Below are 22,971 nucleotides of genomic sequence, written 5' to 3'. Positions count from 1 at the left end.
TTAACAACACTTCTCTCAAAGTTTGAAGTTCTTTTCTGTAGCTCCATCAAGGACTTTTGAGCCACCTTTCCACGGATGCATCACTATATATGCCGGTAGCCTAGGCCAAAGTCTGTTTGTGTTTAATTTTGTGCCAAAGCGCGCACACACGAACCTTGCAGAAGGGAGTAAAGAACACCATTCTAAATATTTTCCCTCCAAACATTTTCACTTTAGTGCTTTGTAGGCGAGTTCAAAACTGGCGTTTTCAGGACGCGCCAAAAATTGGAACGGACGAAAAAAAGAATCGAGAAATGAACGAGGTCAGGCAAACCGTGTTTGTGTGTCACGGATTAGAAGCTCTGGTGTGAAAAGAGGGTTCCGGAGTGCAGTTCTCTGAGATTCGATTTTTTGTATTTTTTTAATCTGGTTGAAACTTTTTGGATGCCTTTCGCATGCCCAAAGTAGCCATTTTGCATCATCAGTAGCGTGGTTCACGTTTCTATGAAAAAGACAAAAGTTGTTATTTTGTCTTGCATCAACCGGAATTTCGTTCTTTTATGTCCCCAGAAGCACTCCTGAAAATTTGAGCCCATTTGGTAAGGTCTAGGAGCTCCAGTTTTAATTTGAAATTTATATGGGATTTTGATATATTTTCCATGGGAAACTATCTTTTTTTACATTGTATTAGGATTTTTTTTTTATAAATCGATGAAATGACTTGAATTAAAACTGGAGCTCCTAGACCTTACCAAATGGGCTCAAATTTTCAGGAGTGCTTCTGGGGACATAAAAGAACGAAATTCCGGTTGATGCAAGACAAAATAACAACTTTTGTCTTTTTCATAGAAACGTGAACCACGCTAATCATCAGTTGTCCATATCATTTCTCATAAAAAAAAAGTTCAAATTAAACAATCTGTGTCTTTTGAAGGATTTTTTTATCAACATGGTGTCTTCGGCAAAGTTGTAAGTATGGATGAGGACTTCACCGAAACAAACCGAAATTATTTTTGATGATTTTTAAAATTACTTTTTTACACTGGAAACTGTTTTTTTTTTAAATAGCACTATTTTTGTTTAATTTTGATATAAATGGACATAAATGCAGAAAATTCTAGAAAGTGCAAAATATCTTTGCCAATTATGTTTTTTTAATTGTGATTTTTCAAAACAAAAAAATCTGAAAAAAGGTACAAAAAATTTTGATAAAAGGCACCGTTTTATAGTTAGAGCAACTTTTGAGAAACTTTGAAAACAGTTTGAACATTATTTCGCTTACTAATGGACGAATGCTAAAAATGAAAATTTTGTGAAATACTCTCCTTATATCAATTAAACTATTCCGAAATTTTAAAATCTTACCCAACACTTCAAAAGATAAAAAAAGTGTTTTAGAAAATTAAAAAAAATATCATTAATGAGGCCGTTGCAAAAAATATTGGAAGTTAATGTTTCTCGGCTCTGACCAAAGTCGAGGGAAGGCGAAGGGAGGGGGGCAAAAAATTAAAAAAAATACAAAAAAATAAATTAGAAGCCTTAAAACCTAGGCATTTGAATGAAAGAGGTGTTTTAAAATGCATTTTACACGTGTCCATTTGCTTTCCAATCATCATATTTTAAAATATCGAGGTATAGACGGATTGTTTTTTTAAGAAACAAAAAAACTTTTCGTCGGACTGTACATTGCACAGTGGTCCGAAACCGAAATCTAGCGTGACAAAATTGATAGCGGACACACGTTAAGATTTAGAGCTTTGGTGTCTTCGGGACAAATGATCAGGGTCAATTGGGGCATCTTTTGGTATAGTGGACAGCAGGCTTAGCCGAATGGTTACGCTGTCCGCTTTGTAAGCGGATGATTCTGGGTTCGATTCCCATCTGCTCCAACCTTCCATCGGATGAGGAAGTAAAATGTCGGTCCTGGCCTTTGGTTGTTGTTTGGCCGTTAAGTCATTCCAGGTGTAGGAGTCGTCTCCATGCCATAAGTACAAACAACACACCAAACCAAGCCTGCTCCGGTGGAATCGCTGGCGGCGGTTGGACTCGCAATCCAAAGGTCGTCAGTTCAAACACTGGGGTGGAAGGTTTCTTGGAATAGAAAGAGGTTTAGGTGCTCTCCCCATTCAAGTCTCCGGACTCTTAGGTTCGAGCAGAAACTTGCAATAGAGACCACAAAAGACCCGGGGGTCGTTAATGTGGACGGTTAGATTTTTTTGATTGGTATAGTGGACATTAGGGTGGTCCAAATTTTAGGGTGGTTCAGAATTTTTATTTTGGCGGGATGACGAGATAGCGCTTTGGTGTCTTCAGAAAAGTTGTAGAGAACACCATTCTGAGCAACTTTGCTGAAGAGCACAAAGCTCTATCTTCAAACGGGAAGTTTCTAGAGCCATTTTTGTAATTTAAGTTGAAGTGTTTATGAAAAAATGAGTTTTTTGAATTTATCAACTCAGGCTTGTGTCGTAGCGAGTTGGTGTCTTCTAGACATTTGTAGAGCTTATCAAAACACACATTTATCTTCCAAGAGAGCAAAAATCGGACCTTTAAAACGAAAGTTATAGCCAAAATACGACGAAAAAGACGCCATTTTGAAATGTGAATAACTCGAAAAGGTGGTGGAGTTTGACCTCGCTCTTAAAAGCATCTGAAAGTACACATTCTAGAGTACATTTGCTGAAAATATCTCGGAGGTCTTTTTTGTTTAACTTATTTAATCTCAATTTGAAAATGAGCATTTTTTAATCGTTTTTTGCCCATAACTTTTGATAGAATTGACCAAAATTCATTTTTCAAGAATAAAAATGTTCATTTTGACAAGCTCTACAATTGTCTAGAAGGGCTCAAAAATGTACAAAATGATCTAGTGGTTGTAAAAGAAGAAACAAGTTTTGGCTGAAATATTTCAGGAATCAACAAAATAATTAAATTTAATACTGAAATATTTCAGCCAAAACTTGAAAATGCTCATTTTCAAATTGAGATTAAATAAATTAAACAAAAAAGACCTCCGAGATATTTTCAGCAAATGTACTCTAGAATGTGTACTTTCAGATGCTTCTAAGAGCGAGGTCAAACTCCACCACCTTTTCGAGTTATTCACATTTCAAAATGGCGTCTTTTTCTTCGTATTTTGGCTATAACTTTCGTTTTAAAAGTCCGATTTTTGCTCTCTTGGAAGATAAATGTGTGTTTTGATAAGCTCTACAAATGTCTAGAAGACACCAACTCGCTACGACACAAGCCTGAGTTGATAAATTCAAAAAACTCATTTTTTCATAAACACTTCAACTTAAATTACAAAAATGGCTCTAGAAACTTCCCGTTTGAAGATAGAGCTTTGTGCTCTTCAGCAAAGTTGCTCAGAATGGTGTTCTCTACAACTTTTCTGAAGACACCAAAGCGCTATCTCGTCATCCCGCCAAAATAAAAATTCTGAACCACCCTAAAATTTGGACCACCCTAATGTCCACCATACCAAAAGATGCCCCAATTGACCCTGATCATTTGTCCCGAAGACACCAAAGCTCTAAATCTTAACGTGTGGCCGCTATCAATTTTGTCACGTTAGATTTCGGTTTCGGACCACTGTGCATTGGTATCCCGTAAAAATTTTGATAGTTTTTTTATCAAACTTTAATTTTCATCAAAATTTTGAAGTTTTTCAAAAAATTATTCTATATGCCTCCTGATTATTCAGGCCGACTCTGAAGGGGGGGCTAAACAATCTTTGAAAAATATTTGCAACAGCCTTATAAAATTTTGAAATATTTTTTTTTAAAGTGAGCCGAAAATTTGACAAAATTATTTGCCTTTTCTGGATGTTTCATACAAGATGGCATTTTATGTCCTCTAAACTTATAACAAAAGTTTATTTTTTTTAAATAAGTTTATAGTGATAAAAAGTATTTTTTTTTTAAATCAAAATGTTTTTTTCCGTGTATCATTTTTTCGGCGGAGTCTTCTTTTCTACTTACAACTTTGCCGAAAACACCATATAAATCAAAAAAATATTTAAAGGATACAGATTTTAGAATTTTCACATACAGTCCAGACACGATTATCCATAGGCCTCGGCAAAATCTCACTTCGGATAATCGAATCACGGAAAAAAAATTTATGTCATATTTTTTATTGTCGAGCTCAAGTAACTACCCCTAAACTACGCTAAAGTAATTCAGAATTTTAAATCAAAAATGGCCTCCAAAATGGCGGTTACAAATAATTGGAAAAAAAAGTTTTTTTGTAATTTAATAGACCATCAACTATTGAAATTTGACTAAAATAGTGTCGCAAAACTCGAATTTTTTGCTAAAGGTAAGAAATTAAAAAAAACACGATAAAAATAATGTTTGGTCATGATTCGATTATCCGAGGTTCCATTCAAACCCGTTTTCAAAGATAACATTTTTTGAAAATTTGTGAAGCATTTTTGCACGGAATTTTCAAACATTGCATAAAGAATGAAATGGACAAACTAGTGATGCCAAATGTTTTATTTGGTCAGGAAGAATCTACTCACAAAGTTTTAGCCAAATCCAAATAAAATATTTTTAAATTATAATTTCTTTAAAAAATACTCATTCATGAGAGAAATGCAGTATAGTTTGAAGGAATTACACTTAATTTAATTCTTTAAGATTTTTAAATTTCCAATATATGCAATTACTCAATTTTAAGATTTTAAGGGGCCAAAAACATTTAAAATAATTTTTTAAAAATTGATTTAAAAATTGAAATCTGTTTCCCAAATCGTGATCAATCGTTAATAAACTTGGGAACCACAAAAAAGTGTTAAAATTTCTGAATACGTTTTTCAAAAACGTACCATGGAATTTGAACACTTTGTTTGTGGTTTCCAATTCCAATGAATTTCATGAACTCCTGCTCACGATTTTGGAAACTGATTTTTCTCCGTGTAGTTGGTGACGCTTCACCGAAAAAACAAACAGTACACTAAATCCCCCATGTGCGCTCTTTTTGGGGGGGCGCACACCGGGGGAGAGCGCAATTCGGGGGAGCGTTATTTCGGGGTTTGAGCGCAAACGGGGGGAGCGTTATTTCGGGGTTTGAGCGCAAATCGGGGGAGCGTTATTGCGGGGTTTTGGCGTAAAATGGGGTTTTCTTTTTAAATTTTTGAAATTTAAATTCAAAATTACATATAAATGAAATATTTATATAAGGGGTCATCCACAAAACACGGGTAAGGGACCATCCACAAATCTGGGTATCCAAGAACTCCTGGAAGTCATGCCCTAGATATCTACTTGATCAACGGGGATCTATATGGGTGAACTAACCATCGGTATAGCTTAAGGTAGCTTCACTGAACCACGATGGATACCCTTCGCCATGTTGGATTGTTATGGGTCCTCCAGGAACTCCCGGGAGTAATGAACTGATGATCTACCTGATCAACGGGGGTCTATATGAGTGTATTAAACATCGGTATAGCTTCAGGTAGCTTCAGTGAACCACAATGGATCTTCTGGGTTACGTTGGATTGTTATGGGCCCTCCAGGAACTCCCGGGAGTTATGACCTGATGATCTACCTGATCAACGGGGGTCTATATGGGTGTATTAAACATCGGTATAGCTTCAGGTAGCTTCAGAGAACCACAATGGATATTCTGGGTTACGTTGGATTGTTATAGGCCCACTAGGAACTCCCGGGAGTTATGACCTGATGATCTACCTGATCAACGGGGGTCTATATGGGTGTATTAACCATCGGTATAGCTTCAGGTAGCTTCACTGAACCACGATGGATGCTCTGGAGTTCGTTGGATTGTTATAAGTCCTCCAGGAACTCCCGGGAGTTATGACCTAATGATCTACCTGATCAACGGGGGTCTATATGGGTGTATTAATCATCGGTAAAGCTTCAGGCAGCTTCACTGAACCACGATGGATGCTCTGGAGTTCGTTGGATTGTTATAAGTCCTCCAGGAACTCCCGGGAGTTATGACCTGATGATCTACCTGATCAACGGGGGTCTATATGGGTGTATTAATCATCGGTATAGCTTCAGGTAGCTTCACTGAACCACGATGGATGCTCTGGAGTTCGTTGGATTGTTATAGGTCATCCAGGAACTCCCGGGAGTTATGACCATAATGATCTACCTGATCGACGGGGGTCTACATGGGTGTATTATCATCGGTATAGCTTAAGGTAACTTTAGTGGACAACGATGTATACTCTGCAGCTTGTTGGAATGTTTAGGGTTTTCCAGAAATTCAGGAAGTCATGGCCTGGGTGTCTACTTAAACCAGGCCATGACTTAAGGGAGTTCCTGGATGACCTAGAACAATTCAACATGGCGCAGGGTATCCATCGTGGTTCACTGAAGTTACCTGAAGCTATACCGATGATTAATTCATCCATATAAACCTCCGTTGATCTGGTAGATATCCAGGTCATGACTTCCAGGAGTTCCTGGACGACCTATAACAATCCAACGTACCTCAGAGTATCCATCGTGGTTCACTGAAGTTACCTGAAGCTATACCGATGATAAATTCATCCATATAAACCTCCGTTGATCTGGTAGATATCCAGGTCATGACTTCCAGGAGTTCCTGGACGACCTATAACAATCCAACGTACCTCATTACCGATGATTAATGTATTCATATAGGCCCCCGTTGATCAGGTAGATCATCAGGTCATAACTCCCGGGAGTTCCTGGAGGGCCCATAACAATCCAACGTAACCTAGAAGATCCATCGTGGTTCACTGAAGCTACCTGAAGCTATACCGATGGTTAATTCACCCATATAGACCCCCGTTGATCAGGTAGATCATTAGGCCATAACTCCCGGGAGTTCCTGGAGGACTTATAACAATCCAACGAACTCCAGAGTATCCATCGTGGTTCAGTGAAGCTATACCGATGATTAATGCACCCATATAGACCCGCGTTGATCAGGTAGATCATCAGGTCATAACTCCCGGGAGTTCCTGGAGGGCCCATAACAATCCAACGTAACCCAGAAGATCCATCGTGGTTCACTGAAGCTACCTGAAGCTATACCGATGGTTAATACACTCATATAGACCCCCGTTGATCAGGTAGATCATCAGGTCATAACTCCCGGGAGTTCCTGGAGGACCCATCACAATTTAACGTAACCCAGAATTTCCATTGTGGTTCACTGAAGCTACCGGAAGCTATACCGATGGTTAGTTCACCCATATAGACCCCCGTTGATCAAGTAGATATCTAGGGCATGACTTCCGGGAGTTCTTGGATACCCAGATTTGTAGATGGCCCCTTATCCGTGTTTTGTGGATGACCCCTTATATAAATATTTCATTTATATGTAAATATGGTACATTTGAAAAGAAAACCCCATTTTACGCCAAAACCCCGCAATAACGCTCCCCCGATTTGCGCTACTTAGAGCGTTATTTGGGGGGAGCGTTATTTCGGGGTTTGAGCGCAATTCGGGGGGCGCAAATCGGGGGAGGCGCAATCGGGGGGAGCGTATTTAGGGGATTTAGTGTAGGGGTTTGTTGTGTGAGTTTCTATCTCACACAAGGTAGACATCCAAAACCGTTGAAATTAGTCCGTAATAAGATCAAAAACATCTCCCCATGCTCCCCCTTCTCCCCCCGTAACAACCACAATGACGTAACGAACGACACATCCGCCGTCGCATCGTGTGCCACTTGATTGGGTGGAGATTGAACTGTCAGTCATGCGTTAAATCAAGTTTGTCCACTTTGTTGTTGTTTTCGGCACTTTTCGAAGTGTGTGTGTGTTTTTGTGATGAATCTTGCGCGGTGACGTAAACACAGAGGGGGAGGAGAGGGGGTGAGGAAGAACATCACTGAAGAAGATCGCAAATGTCAAATAATCGACAGATTGACGTCGCAACAAAAATTTAGGTTAAAATTTACAATAAACGAATATCAATAAAATTTATAATTTTTATTGAATACATTTTTAAGGGTATTTAACCATTGAGATACGACAAGGGGCATACACGTGACCGTTGGGGGACGACCCCTCGGCCCGCTAATTATGAGGGCAAACATCATGGCCGTGACGATATGCGAAATTCCAGGGAGGACGCCACTTTGGGTAGATGGAACAAAAGAGAAGAGCTGTTAATTATTCGATTCTTGTCTCTTTCTCTCTACGATCACACCTTAAAATAGACGTTTTGTTTGTTTGTTTTTGTTTCCTTTTTTGGCACATTTGGTTCAAACAAACACTGCCGGATGGTACAAAATTTGGCATCAAGGACGGCCAACATTTAACGTTGTTTTATTTACATAAATTGAGTGGCGAAAATGGCGGCATAACGTTTGAAATAAGAACTTTATGTGTATCAACTAGGAGAAATGCACGTATGATGGACACGAAAAATCTTTGTGCCTATTTTCATCACATTTGCCGATCCTCTCTGTATAAACAAAACACTTTGAAAAACTTGTGCAGTTACTCCCTAAAACTATGATATTTTGAGTCTTCGATACAACGAAACTTGCTACTCAATTTTGAGTAACCAAATCCTGCCCAAAGTTGTTGAGAAACGAGGGTGACCACTTTCCAGAAGTGATCCGAGCTTTTACAACAAGTAGCGCACCCCCCTCATTTCTTGGTACCGATTTTTCCGAGATATGCCGGCGCCCAAAATTGTCGTTTTGGGGGACAAAATGCAAAACACGAGGGCACCGGTCACAGCGCACACTTCCAGGAAGCGGGCTCGGGTAACATTCTAAGCGTGCCCATGGGAGGGCGGAGGGGTGGAGAAGGGGCCCCGGTGTAAGCGATTCTAAATGGGGAAAATTTAGAGCGGGAATTTTCCACCCCCTGCAGCAGCAGCAGGATGGGTGGACCCCTCGTCACCGATGCCATGGTTGAGATTTTTGTTGTTTGTCGGTGACCTTCGGAGAAATTGTGTGATGTTTGCGAAATAAACTGATTTTGTTTGCAGGGATAATACCAGTTAATTCGAGTAATTTTGGGAGAATGAACCTTTGTTTAAATTTGTTGAATTTTTTTATAACTTTTAATTATTTGAGCTTTTGTATAAAATTGATAACATAATTAAATGTGCAAACATTATACGAAAAAGGTAACAAAAAAAACATTTGTTTTTTTTGTTCAACTCAAAATTTAAATTGCCTGAAATAACACTTTTCCCTGGAAAAGTCACACCGACCGAACCGCAATCATTTCCAGCGAAACCTTTTATGCGCTTTGATCAAATATTGATCGATGATCATTTTTCAACCCTCCTTCCCAGAATTCATTCCATCTGGGAGGCCCCAGCAATGGTTCGTTGTCATGGTGTCCAGAGCAGGGCATCCAGTCTGCCATATTTAAACCTCTCCAGTATCAACAGTACTCGAGTACTCAAACAACGGAAGTTGCGTGAACGAGCCCACCACCTCCTTCCAGTGTTTTTTTGCTCTGTACTCTCTGACAGGAAAATGTACCCCCGAAGAAAGTGGCTCTATGTTTAGCACAAAGTGAATTTCCACAAATGCCACCGGCTTTGAGAATTGCTGTTTTTCAGCATCCTTTGCCCTTATTTCAATTTTAGGATAACACACCGTGAAAAATTACGATTGCATTTCTACTTTTGTTCTTATTAACAATCGACATATTTTTATTTTTTATTCTTAGACTGATGCAAATATTTTTTCAAGTTTATTACACTGGCCGAAAAAAATGTGGAGGGAATAAAAAAAAATTGAAATTGAAAACCAGCATTCTAATGAAAAAAAAATTGTTGTAAAAGTATTAAAAACTTAGTAATTTTCGCAACAAAAAAGTCGAGATATGTTTTAACTAATTCAATCATGCTAAAAATGATAACCGACCCGGATAATCCATTCAGAAGGGCATAAATAAATTTATTTGGCCCATTTGAAGTGTTAGTAAGTTGTAATTTCAAAAATTTAACAATATTTTTTTCAAGACGTTACGAAAACGGGGTTTCCAATAGCTTCCAGGATATCATCGATTCAAAATTGAGGGCTGAATGAGCAGTAGCACTAAGACCAATGTTGCTGGGGAGTTAAGATGGTTTTCTTTAAATGTAAAAAATATATTTATTTTTTTGCTGTGCAAACCTGATCAGCAAATAAAAACAACTTTTTCAATATTTGTTAGAATATTTTTTTGCATTTTTTTTACTATTTTTGAGAACTTTGAGAATTTTTGTAGGATTTTGCTAAATACTGAATTGTATGCCAAACAATAGCAATTAGTACTTTTTTTTAAAGTAAACCGATTTAAAGCATTCTTTCCAACAGAAAAGTTTCTTTCTGTGAGGTTTTGCATTCCATTCATCATTATCAGTACAACAAATAGGTTTAAAAATTACAATAATTAAAATGTTATTATTGAATTCTTTCAGACTTCAGAAGTTCCTATTTTTTTTTGCATGACTAATTTAAACTTTTTTTGTTAATTATAATTATGAAAGAAGCTTTTTGCAATTCCATCGTGAAACAATTTACTTTTTCTGTCATTCTCGAACGACGAAATGGCCTACTTTACTCTACCAAAAATAAAAGAATGGAAAATTAATACCCTTCAAATGGCTACTGAAAAGTTGAACTTTTCGGCACTAGTATTCAAAAGTAGCATTTTTCAATATTTTTGTTTATTTGAGCGGTGAGTTTACTTAACACATGGATGTTTGACACAAAATTCCATTCAAAATGCGTTTTTCGGGATTGCAAAAAATGTTGTAAGCAACTCGTTGCAAAACTTGATTTTTTCAGCACTCGTCGTATTTATTGAACTTGGTAAACCTCGTTGGATAAATGTACGACTCGTGCTATTTTTTTTTTTGTAGCTTGTTGCATAAAATACTATTTGAAAATAAGTCAAGGGGGGAACTGAACGAAAAAGGTTGAAAACCACTGACATAGAAAAAACTAATTTTTCATTATTTAATTTCTATGTTAGACCATATCTCAGCAACCAACGGAAGGATCAACAATGTCCAAAAAAGAAAATTGTTGAGAATTTCCTCAACTTTTCAAATGTGATGGACAAAAGAATAAACAATATTTTAAAAATATAAAAAGACTATTTCTGTGAAAATTCCAATTCAAAAATTGCGTTGCTATTTTTTTGGGGTGATTTTAAAAACTTTTCAAAAATCTTTTTGCATCAAGCAGTAAAATTATTCGTCAATTAGGCTTAGTGATTTTTCACGCTCGAAAATAGAAAATTTCACGGGGACCAAATTTCACGCAAATTTCACGGAACGTAAAAAATGTTTATATAACTCTGAAAATCTATTGTTCAAATCACAGAAATACTTTTTATGCTTCATTATATTTATATTATTCTTCAATAAACTAACAAAAATTCACTTAATTTGAACGTGACACAGAAAAAATCTCATAATTTTCAAAAAAGTTTCCACCTGGTTTATGGATTAGCTCTTTATATTTTAAAACAAAATGTAGAGAATGCCTATTATCATGTTTGAACTACTTTTTAAATATTCGGCTTATAAAGCAAAACAGTTTTCGCTGATTTGCTTCTGTTTTATCAGTTTACATTTTATCGAATTTCATATCAAAGCAAGATTCAACAATCTTGTCCAGCCAAAATGAGTAAAATAGTTTGAATTTTTTGCTACATTTAGGCCATTCAAAATACAGTGGACTCTCTGGCTGTCGATCTTCTCGATATCAATATTGCTCCAGCTATCGAAAAAAGTTCAGTCCATTCATGAAGATTGCTTTGATTTTTCGTTCCATAATTTGATAACTCCTTCTCTCGACGGTCCCTTCAATATCGACAACGAGGCAGTCCACTGTAATTTTTAAGGACTTCATCTCTTTTTTTTTAAACTAAATTTAAAATCAATAGGTAAAAATAATATAATTTGTAACACAATCGAAATTTTTATTCAAAATGATAACAGAAAACAAAAAAAAGGTGTCATTTTTTTACTTTTGCGGGCATTATCCACCCAAATAATTAACTATCGTTAAGATGAAACAGAACTTAGTCAGAAATGTTTTTAAAAGGTGATTTCAAAGATAAAAAATACTCTGCATTAAATTTTGGATAAAACAGAGCTTATTTCTTTTTTTGAAATTTTACTAAAGCGAAAAAAAATATCGCTTAATTTTGTTAGTTCCAAAAGAAACTGAAAAATGTAAACAATTTGTCAAATGGTTCATATCATACTTTTCAATTGAAAACTTATAAAACTTATGAGATTTACTTAAATAGTCTTTATGGTTGAAATATTGATATTATTTGAAGAAAAAAAATGATTTGAGAAAATTTAGAAATTTTAAGAATTTCACACCTTCCGCGAAATCATCAAAATTCACTAACCCTATATTAGTAATTGAACAAGGGTATTCACTCGCTTAATTCTACAGTAGTTCTTTAAATTATTTTTATTCCTATTTGAGTTTGATAAAATATTTTGAGAAAAATCGTTACAGTTTCACACAAACATAAAATTTCACGGGATTTCGCGGAAAAAGACAAATTTCGCGGATTTCACGCTGTCCGCGAAATCGTGAAATTTCACTAACCCTAGTCATGTAGCTCAAAATTGGCACTTTTTGTCCACTTAACCTTCCCTTGGCATTAAAAAAATCACACATAAGGTATTGGGGTCCTTTCCGACCCAAAACTTTTTTAAAGATCGTCAAAAATCCAGTTTTTGACCGATTTTGGTTCCTTTGGTCACAAATGAAAGCTGAGAATGTCTCCTTTCTGAAACTGACATGGAAAACGGATTTGGTCACTGTGGGGAATCGGCAACAACCAAAAAAAGACCTTTTTGAGAACCCAAACTTTGACGAACTGTATCTCCGGCAAACTTCAACCAATCAGGATGCTCCGGGTTGCATTCGACAGGTACTCTGTACAGGTACCCTGTACTCTGACCACAAATATTAATATCAGGGCCAGGTGACCAACCGGTTCCGGAAATCCGTAACATCCGAAATGTTCATGTTTTACTGTTTTTCACGAATAATTGCTACCATTTCACTCAAGATATTTGAAATTGATCCCTAAAACTTACTCAAAATACAATACACGATTGCCAGAACCACTCTGGAGTGTTACTGGCCAGTTCCAGGTAACCTGGAACCGGTTCCCGGGTACCCGATGAACGGCCAACTTGACTTTTTTGGCGAAAACCCATCATGTTGCACTTCAAACTTCATGAAATTGAAAGATACGTCAAGCTACGGTCATGCCGTTGTTTGCTGAGCCATCCTGGCCATTCTGGAACCGGTTACCTGTGGCCCCTTGGGGACACTCCCAGAATATGAGAGAAACCCTACCATCCGACATATCAAACTTCATGAAATTGAAATCTACGTCAATCTACGGTCATGCCGTTGTTCACTGAAAAATTAAATAAATCAAAAAATGAAACAGATCTAGAGTTTAAAAAAAAAGTTCCTATAAACATACGAAACACGATAGCTTGTAGGACCTTTGCAAAAAAAACTCTAGAAATTATCAAATTTCTCAACATCGATTTTTTTGTGACAGAAAGTTATTTAAAAAAGGGTTATTTTTTATTAGAGTGTTACTATTTTTTCTGAACAGTCCTAATCACAACCTACAACCTTGCCTTAGACAACAAATCGATCAGAAAATCACTTCTTGGGATACAGATTTTAGATTTTTTTTTCATACCATTTTTCAATGAAATGAATTATTTGGACTTAATGAATTGATGGACAATGAAAAGTCGATTTGCGAAAACGTCGAGAATTACTCTAAAGAAATATTATTCAGTATTATTTTCTCTGTGTCTTATTTCAAAATACCCCTTCCTTGAAAATGCCAAAGAATTTTCACGGCTTTTGACATTGGAATCGGAAAATGTGTGTGCGGTGCGTGTAGGGGTCTCCACCAGCCTTCCTGCTTCTGGTTTAGGTAGTGATGAATGAGTTGCCAGAGTTGCCACGAAATATGCCGAGTGTGTTTGTCGTTTTATTTATTTACTCTTTCCGGCAGCCGCCCAACCAAATCCAGCCGTACTCAAAGCATTACACAATTTTAATAAATTTTCGCACGTCAAGCAGATAAAAAGAGCAAAAAAAGAGGGTCCTTGCGTTGGGGGCCTAGAATTTCTTTTTTCATAATGATTTAAGTGTCGTGGAAGAAAATTTTGCCTATGAATAAATTAACCACGAACAAATGTGTGATTTTGGGGGGGGAGTTTCATTTCTTGGAACCTGAAGAAAGCAGCACCACATGCGGCCACAATAATGGCCAATTTTGGGGTTCTGCGTCGAAATGGGTCACGGTGCGTCCCCCGCGTCCGCGTCCGGAATCGCTGACGGATGTTTGGGACCGGAAATCAATTCGAACGAAGCGTAAGATCGGCGAGGCGAGGGGGAAACCAGAAAGAAATGGAATGAAAAATCTGACGGAAAATTGAAATTTGATTTGCCGAATCCGTTTGATTGAGTTGCTTCCCCGCTGAATGTGGCTTGATTGGATTTGAGAGGAAAATTCTCTGAAACAGTGAATTGAATTGGGTTTTATTTTGGGGACTGGTCGTAGGTGAGCTCTGTTCAAATTTAACGGATGTTTATTATTATTTTGATTCTAGTTTATTAAAGATGAAAATAGAAATATCTTTCAGGCTCTGGTTTATTTGACAACTCGATATTTCATTTATTGATGGATGTTTAACCTTCCTCACTGAAGTAAGACTGAAATCTTGCTCGGTCATTCTGTTGCCCCAAGGGCTCTTCGATTTGCGTGAAACTTTGTCCTTAGGCTTAATTTTCAAAAAATGAAATGGATGTGATTTGGAAATTTGATATCAACGTGACTTTAATGTAAAATTAGCCACCCGATTTGACGGTAAATAAAAAAATTAAAACCTCTGATATTATTCGTTATGCAACCGTTAAAATAAATTGGAACCTGTCATTTTATCGGGAATTCAAACCGGGGTGACATTGATAGGATTTGAATTTATTTTTGGAATATTTTCCAACTAGTAAGGTATTTCTTAAGACTTTTATTTTTAAAACATGTACATTCCAGACTCGATTATCCGAAGGCTTTGGAAAAATTTCACTTCGGATAATCGAATCACGAAAAAAATATTGATTGTCGAGCTTAAGTATGTCCCATAAACTACTCTAAAATGATTTAGAATTTTTAAATCCAAGATGGCGGCCAAAATGGCGGTGCTGAAATATTGAAAAAATGCATTTTTTTATTTAAAAGGCAATCAAATATTCAAATTTGACTTAAATGGGGCCGCAGACCTCAAATTTACTGTTTAAAATGAAAAAATAAAAAAATATGGAAGAAAATTTCTTTGGTCATGATTCGATTATCCGAAGTCCCGTACAAACTTTCGGATAATCGAACTTCGGATAATCGAACTTCGGATAATCGAAACTTCGGGTAATCGAGGCTTCGGATAATCGAATCTGGACTGTACTGGGCTAGGCCAGACAAGGTCAAATGCAGTGTTCTTGAATAAAAGTTTTTTCAATAGTTGCGTTGAAAATTCTTATTTTGAATTCCGGGGTGACTTTGAAAGTCATAGTTTTTCTTGTTAGAATCAGATTTAAAGTGTTAAAATTTTATGTATACGTCAAATATACCATCAATAGGGTTTTTAAGTTTTCAATAGTTAAAAAATCAATGTTTATATTTAGTAAAATGAGTTTATAAGCTTTTTAGTTAGAATCAGATTTAAAGTGTTCAAATTGTATGTTATGTTATAACATCAATAGGGGTTTTAAGTTTTTTATAGTTAAAAAATCAATGTTTATATTTAGTAAAATGAGTTTATAAGCTTTTTAATAAAAAAAAACATTTCAATTTTAGGTAAAATTGTTAAATAGTCTGATTTTTTTTCTGAAATTCGATAAACCTAGTTTTGTTTATTCAAATATCAATTTATATTGTATTTTAAACTGAGTTCGAAGCACGAATCAAAAGTTTTCACATATTATATGAAATTTGTTCTACTGAAAATGCCTATGAATTTGAAGGTCTTTGTTTCAAAAACACATAATATTTATTATTTACAAACTTATTTCACCTTCTCCTAGTGGAAAAAAAGTCCAAAAAATCCGAAAATTATCAAAAAATGTAGCGCAAAATCAATCTTTTTCAGTAAAATCGCTGTATCTCGCCAATACTTCATTTCAGTTTGAGGTCTACATTGATTATTATGTAAAGTTGTCCGGGGAACACGATGGTGATAAAATAGAACAAATAAAAACATAAGGAATTGGTCAAAACTGATTTTTAATACTTAAAACGTTAAAATATAATATTAGTGGGCATTTAAGGGCTAAAATTTTATTTTTATCGAATTCCTTGGACAATTTTCTATAAAATGCAACCTTTATAAAGTCTTTTGCTCAAATAGTTGCAAAGTTTTGAAAAAAAAGTTTTTTTGAAATTCGTCAAAAAAGAGGGCGGTGCCAAAAATAGAGGGATGGTCTAATCAGCACCAAACTTGGGATTTATGTTAACTATCGATAGATGAACGTTCCCTCCAAGTTTGGTCCAAATCAGTGAATGTCGAGTCCAAAAGTGTACTCAGTTGAGATGGAATAACCCATATAGGAATTCCAGTGAGCAAAATAATATTTTTTTTTTATTATTCTTTATTATATAGTTTTTCAGCCGGAGGCGCAAAATAATAATTATACTTTTAATTTTGGTCAAATTATAAGTATTTTGCCCTTTGCCAATGTTATGGTAGGCTTCAAATAATGAAAATATTTTTATTCAGAAGATCGTAAAATATCACAAAGGTTGAAAAACTTTAAAATTTAAAGCTTATTGGAAAAATGTTTGAAAAACTTTTCTCAACTTAAATTTTTTATCAAGCTTCCCGGGAAATTTAAAATTTATTGATTTTTTTTTGTGATCTTGTTTCTGATATATATTCTGATATATATTGCAGCAAAATTGTATAGGACAGCGTTTTCAATGGTTAAAATAAGTGTTAGAATCAATTGAGAGCTTGACTGCATGCTGCATGTAAAATATCTTACAACTTGGAGAAAATAGATACATTTTTAAGTTTTGATGATAAGCATTTTTTAATCAAATTGTTTAAACAGTGAATAAAATGAATCCATTATCCAGAATCATAAAATTTCTTTTAAACTAGCTTCTGTGACCAGTTTAAGAAAGTGTGATTAAGATTAACATTAATACATTTAAAAAAAATCATTTAGACATTATGTTTTTCCTGACAATTTTCTTGTCTAGAACAAGTCTTATTGGTTTCAGCTCTTGAACAAAATAGTAAAGCTTTTTTAGTTTATTTTTCTTGCAAATCTTCTTACTTGAAGCAACCCATTTTTTTTCAAAATTTGAAGCAATTTTTTAAAATATGTTTGCATTCATTGAGCACCTTTCAAACATTACGAAGTTGTTGATATTTTAATGGTTTTATTTTTGGTTTTCAGATTGATAAATGACTTCTCCTAGCACAAAAATATGATTTAAATTATACGATAAATTAACATCATTCCCAATCAGTCTTCCATTTTTTGCATAACTATCCCTTCAACACTTATGGTAGCACCAGCAGACATGCATCCGCTCTAACTCCTCTTTTAGAAGAACTTTTTTGGCATTACACGTAGAAGACACCCAGCATGTTGTGCCAGTGATTAGAATACGCTAATTACGCTTATCTTTAAGGCTCCCGAAGACCCTGAGAGATTATTTTGAAACCCAACTGAGATATAGGTTAAGAACTCTCAATTGCACTCGAAGAGCTTTTAAGAAGTTCTTCTTGAGAGCTTAAGAGAACACCAGTGCTTTATAAAAAAAATACTTTTCTCTTGCACAATTCTATTTGAAATATTTATTGATACCAATTCAATTTTCATCCAAATTGGTCATGGTAAACAAAATCGTAAAAAAATAGATTCAGGGATAATTTTATTAAAATCTAAATCACACCCAGTATTCTTTTGGATAATGCAATAGTTTATTTTCATTAGGAGAGATCTATTTTCAGTTTTGAATTTAAAATTATAATCAGAAAAAAATTAAACCATGAAACTTGATTAATTCAATATTAACAGTTAATAGAACTAAATAAAATCCTATTAATTTCTTTAACAAAAAATCTGCATATTTTCTAAAATTGGCTCAAATGTACATTTTCGCTTTTTTAAAGAATTGTTTTTTTTTTTGGGAAATCCCGGGAATTCCTGGGATTTTTTCCCGGGACGGAAAATTGTACGCTCTATAAACCACCTAAAGCTTCTGATTAATTCGAGAGAGACTCTTCCACATCCATACCAGTCAATAAAATGTCATCAAATGCGGAATTCTTCTTGTTTGATCAGCTGAATTTGGAAAGAATTTCAAATGAAGCAAACGCCTATACGTATTTTGTTTGGCTCGCGCCATTTTTCCGTTCTTCAAGGTTTTGATCAGTTCACCTGAGTACATATTTTGCTCAATTTTGCTTAAAACTTATTAAAGTTGAAGATTTGCATTCACGCCTCAACCGTCCGCAGTTCAACGCACCACACCACCGTAATATCTTTGACCGACTTTGGCAGGTCGTCTAATCTCGTCTGCAGTTCAGCGAACTGCACACGAATCCGGTTTTGCGTTGAAGCACTGCCCATCTTCAGTCCAGCCCCCCCGTTGCGTTGACAGCTCTATGGTCAGATCTAGCGACATTGAGCTACCAAGGTTTTCACTTTCCGTTCCCGACCAAACAAGATAATCCAGCTGCTGTTGTTTTGGCATTCCTCTTGTGCAGGCTACACACTTTCATAACACGTTTTGTTGTTTTGACGCGGGTTCAACGCATCGCGAACACACTTGAAGGGCCGTCCTCCGATTAGCATATATCTATTGACCACTTTGGCTCACGCTTCTTCTTCTGCTTCTTCGGCTTGTCTTGCCTTCGCGACCAACCCGACCAAAACTTTCACGCACCGTTCGGAACACGAAATACGCACAGACGGTGTTGTTGCTGGAACTAACCTTGAGCAAGAAGTTTCGCACCACCCCCAGCTTGAGCAGGTTTGGACTCGAAGAACACACGCGCGCACCAGGCGTTTTCCGTAACGCTCGATTGCTCCGGGGCCTGGGTCCGGTCTGGACCCTGCTGGATGCTGGCTGCTGCACACAGGTGTCCCGTCGACCCGTCGCGTCAACACCGGGATTTTCGAGCAATCCGAAGCACAACCCACCTTTGGAGCACGTTTTCGCTCTCTCACTCTCTCACGTGTACTCTCGCTCTCCAGCAGGTCAACTTAGTGACTCGAACTAGGCGGTGGAGAGCGCCGGAGAATCGCTGAGAGTGCTGCTCACCTTCTCCGGGGTCCGCTACACGCCAGTGTGTGACGTACCAGACCAGATCTGTGCGTGTGAGCGTGGTGGAATCGGGCCGTAGATATACCTCGTACACAGAGTGTAAGGAGACGAGAGAAGCAGCAAAAAAACCTCTTCACTTTTGCATATTTGTGCTTATTTTATGTCTAAATATTTGTACACATATAACATCTTCAGCCTGCGACTGTGCGGGAGGAGCTTGACCGCTAAGAGACAGTCAAAACTGGGGCCCCCGAGCGATTGATATGGTTATCCGAACTGTGCGCCCCCCCAAGAGGTCCCTGGAGACTGTGTCCGCAGACGAGACACTACACACTACCAGCACATCTCAGCGAAACTGCAACTTTCCACCTTGAGCTGAGCCACCATCCACAAACAGCGCATACACTGCTACACCCTCAGACAAGCTATCCAGGTGTGTTCAGAACTGGCCAGGGATCGCCCCAAACAAGCCAGGAACCGATTCCACTTGAGCCAAGATGCAGCTCAGGAAGATCAGCAGCGCCCAGAGATATCCAGAGTGTCAGCTCGCGCAACGACAGACGGCACGGCACGACGATACCAGCGACACGATACGAGCTGCTGCTGAACCGTAACGATGAACGCGCGGAGAGAAACTGCCTGAAGACGGTCGAGCAGACCAGGTTGAGACCAGACCTCTCCGAAAAACAGCGCTAGTATTGGTAGCAGACTGGCTGCACACAACACAACATCACACGAGAGGAGCCTGGCTGGGTGGCACACTCTGGAACATCTTTTGCTATTTGGTGCGGGGATGAAGGGGAGTGTCATGACAACATAGGTGTACCGATGTAGTCGTTGGATCAGCTACTTGGATGGGGTCCAGAAAGTCCTGTTTTGACGGCGGCGAAGACGACGAACGGGATGCGATGGGATGTGGGGAACGAGCAAGGACTGGGCAGGGGTTCCGCGGGATTTGGTTAAAAAATAGAATGGAAATTGTTGTAGTTTGAATTGACTAACAAAACATTTGTTATTTTATGATTTATTTAGTTTATCTATCAGAAGATGTGTTCAGCTGCCATTTTTCATGAGTAAATAACCCAGAATGTGACTAACTCTTCTAAAAACAATAGTTTACTATGGTTTTACTCATTTAAGAAATACACATCAGATATTGAACTGTAGATATTCGTATTTTTGCGAGTATAAAGTATTAAATGCTTTGAACATATTAATTATATTTCAACCTTTTTGATAAGTTTTTTTTTTAAATTAATTAGAAGGGAAATTAATTAGGATTAATTCTTAGTTTAATGATATTTTAATAAAGTTTAAAAATATTCTATTTTCTACATTTACGCAGTTAACGATGAATTGATTCAAGATTTTTAGTTAAGAATGTTTTAAATCAATGCGGTATCAACGTTTCCTAAATAAATATTTTGAATACTAAAACATTTCAAAGTTTCACCTTGTTTCATATAAACTTAAGCTAGTTCATGTCACTTGTCAGTTTGCATATTAAATTTAATAAAACAATTCAAATAATGACTCTAGTATTTGATAAGCATTTATTTCCTTCTTTAAATGTTTTTGGTAGACTTTAGATGATAACCTATAACAATACTCATATTTTTTTAATACACAGGATTAAAACTTGAAAACTGAATACAATAATGTCGATCATTACACTATTTTCATGTCATCTGTTTAATGAAAAGGAACTTTCTAAATGGTTTAATATTTCTTGTTCATTTTTTATCAGATTGCTTTTTGAATCCAATACAACGAATTGTAATAAAATACAATAATTGTTTTAAATTGTCTATTTTTTATTTAGTTATACAATATAAGATAAGATTATAAGTTTTGTTTGAGTACTGGTTAAAACATTTCTTGCAAGAGCTCCTGAGAACCTTTGATTTTTTATCTCAAAGCCGCTAGACATATTTTCATTATTTTTGTCTTCCAATCAATTCCAACCCATTTAAAATTTAGTTTAAAATGTCATAGTATTAATATTACATTGAACCAAAAAAAAGTACAATCGGTAGAAAATTGATGAATGTTATGTTTAAACGATTCTTAGATAATTGAACCTCATGTTAACTGTGTAATATTTATGAAGTAATTTTATTTAATGCTAAACTTAGAGTTTCACCTAAATTTTTCAACACAAATAAATAAGAAAATATGTAACAAGTAACATATTTCCAACAAATATTAAGTCAGTTTCCAATCTCCTGTCCAAAATTGCAAAAAAATAGGTATCTAAATTGTATATAAAATGCTAAAAATAACAAATGTAACATCCTAGAGCAGTTCTGTTAAATTCTAATAAAACACAAATTGAAATTGTAATTGAAACACCGAAAACATTGCAACTAGCTTTTTATATATTGCACAAGATTCTTTTATGGAATAAGACCTAATATTTTTCAAAGTTTAAGGCTGCTGCAAATATAGTTTCAAAATTAATAACACACAAAAAATGTATTGTTTTTCCTTTAAAAAACTAAAAATATACTTTACTTTACTAAGTATAAAAAATCATCAAAATATTTTATCTAGGAATGAATACTTCTTTTATATCATGAAAAACCCGATTTAATATCACCAGAGGTGAAATAGAGCCTTTCTTACAAAATGATGAAACTCCGAGAAATATATTGGTGCAATTAATTTTTCAGAAACATTATGATACCACCCAGTGAGCATTTTACCTAAAGCTTCGAATCTTTTTAGGCTAAACCTCGAATGCCATTTTTTTTTTTTATTTCAGAGGTACATTGTTTGTCGCAAGATATTTAAATTTAATAGAAAAAAAACATATTGGATTGACATTATTAGAAAAAAATTAAGGGTACTCAGTCTATAATGTAAGTCTATGATTAACGTAACAAAAAATATGTATCGCTATTGCACTTTGTCGATCTATTTTAAGAATTTACATCTTTTCATGAATTACATCGTGAAAAAGGAAATAAACGCTATAAAATTTTACAGCTCCAAAATTTGCACAATTTTTACTCCTCAGAAAAATAATAGATACATAATTAAAAAAAAGCCAAAAGACATTACATTTTTGAAAATTCTTCTTTTTAGATAAGAAGTAGACGAAAAATGCCATTTTTGAGCTTTGACACATGTTGCTAAAAATTTATTACTACTACTATACTACTACTACTATCCAAAATGTTTTATTCATGATTTGATTATCCGAAGACCCATACAATCTTTCTGATTACCGAACATGAATCGAGTCTAGACTGTATAGGCGAAAATTGTAAAAATTGAAAAAAAAATCTTTATTTTTCGTTGAAAAATTAAATTTACTTTAAAAGGAAATTTTGATATTGTGCCCCGTTGTCTAGTTAGAGTAAAAAAACAGTTTTTTTTTGTAAAATATGTGAATATAAGTAGTAGGAGTAGAAATCATAACCAAGCTTGACCATTGAGATTTTTTTTCCGATAAAATCAGAAAATGTCATATCAATTTGAATCCAAACACATTTAAAATTGGACCGATTGTTGCTAGAATAGCACCTCTGAAAGAAAAGCAAACAGGAAATAGGACGATTTTTTATGTCACCCAAAATAGCGATGAATTATTTATTGACGATAATCTATTTTAAATGACAAAAAGGGCAACTGTCGTGAAATTCCCCGATCTTTCGAAAAAAAATATTTTCAAATCAAT

At 35.7% G+C, this 22,971-nt stretch overlaps 1 protein-coding gene across 6 annotated transcripts in view; it reads right to left on the bottom strand.

Annotated features, from left to right (window-relative positions):
- The window catches only part of LOC120418906 (uncharacterized), a 428,949-nt gene that overhangs the window by 374,953 nt on the left and 31,025 nt on the right, over positions 1 to 22,971 (bottom strand). For 5 of the 6 annotated variants that reach the window (XM_052711271.1, XM_052711270.1, XM_052711269.1 and 2 more), the window contains exon 1: positions 18,957 to 19,933. The exons of the other annotated variant lie outside the window; for it this stretch is intronic. The gene's annotated coding sequence lies outside the window, so the exon portion shown is untranslated. Of the gene's footprint in view, positions 1 to 18,956; positions 19,934 to 22,971 lie in introns of those variants that run through there. 6 annotated transcript variants of the gene reach the window in all.

This window comes from Culex pipiens, chromosome 3, assembly GCF_016801865.2.
Source record: "Culex pipiens pallens isolate TS chromosome 3, TS_CPP_V2, whole genome shotgun sequence".
Taxonomy (NCBI): Eukaryota; Metazoa; Arthropoda; class Insecta; order Diptera; family Culicidae; genus Culex; species Culex pipiens.
The sequence above is the reverse complement of the archived record's forward strand: the minus strand, read 5'-3'. Positions and strand labels throughout refer to the sequence as shown.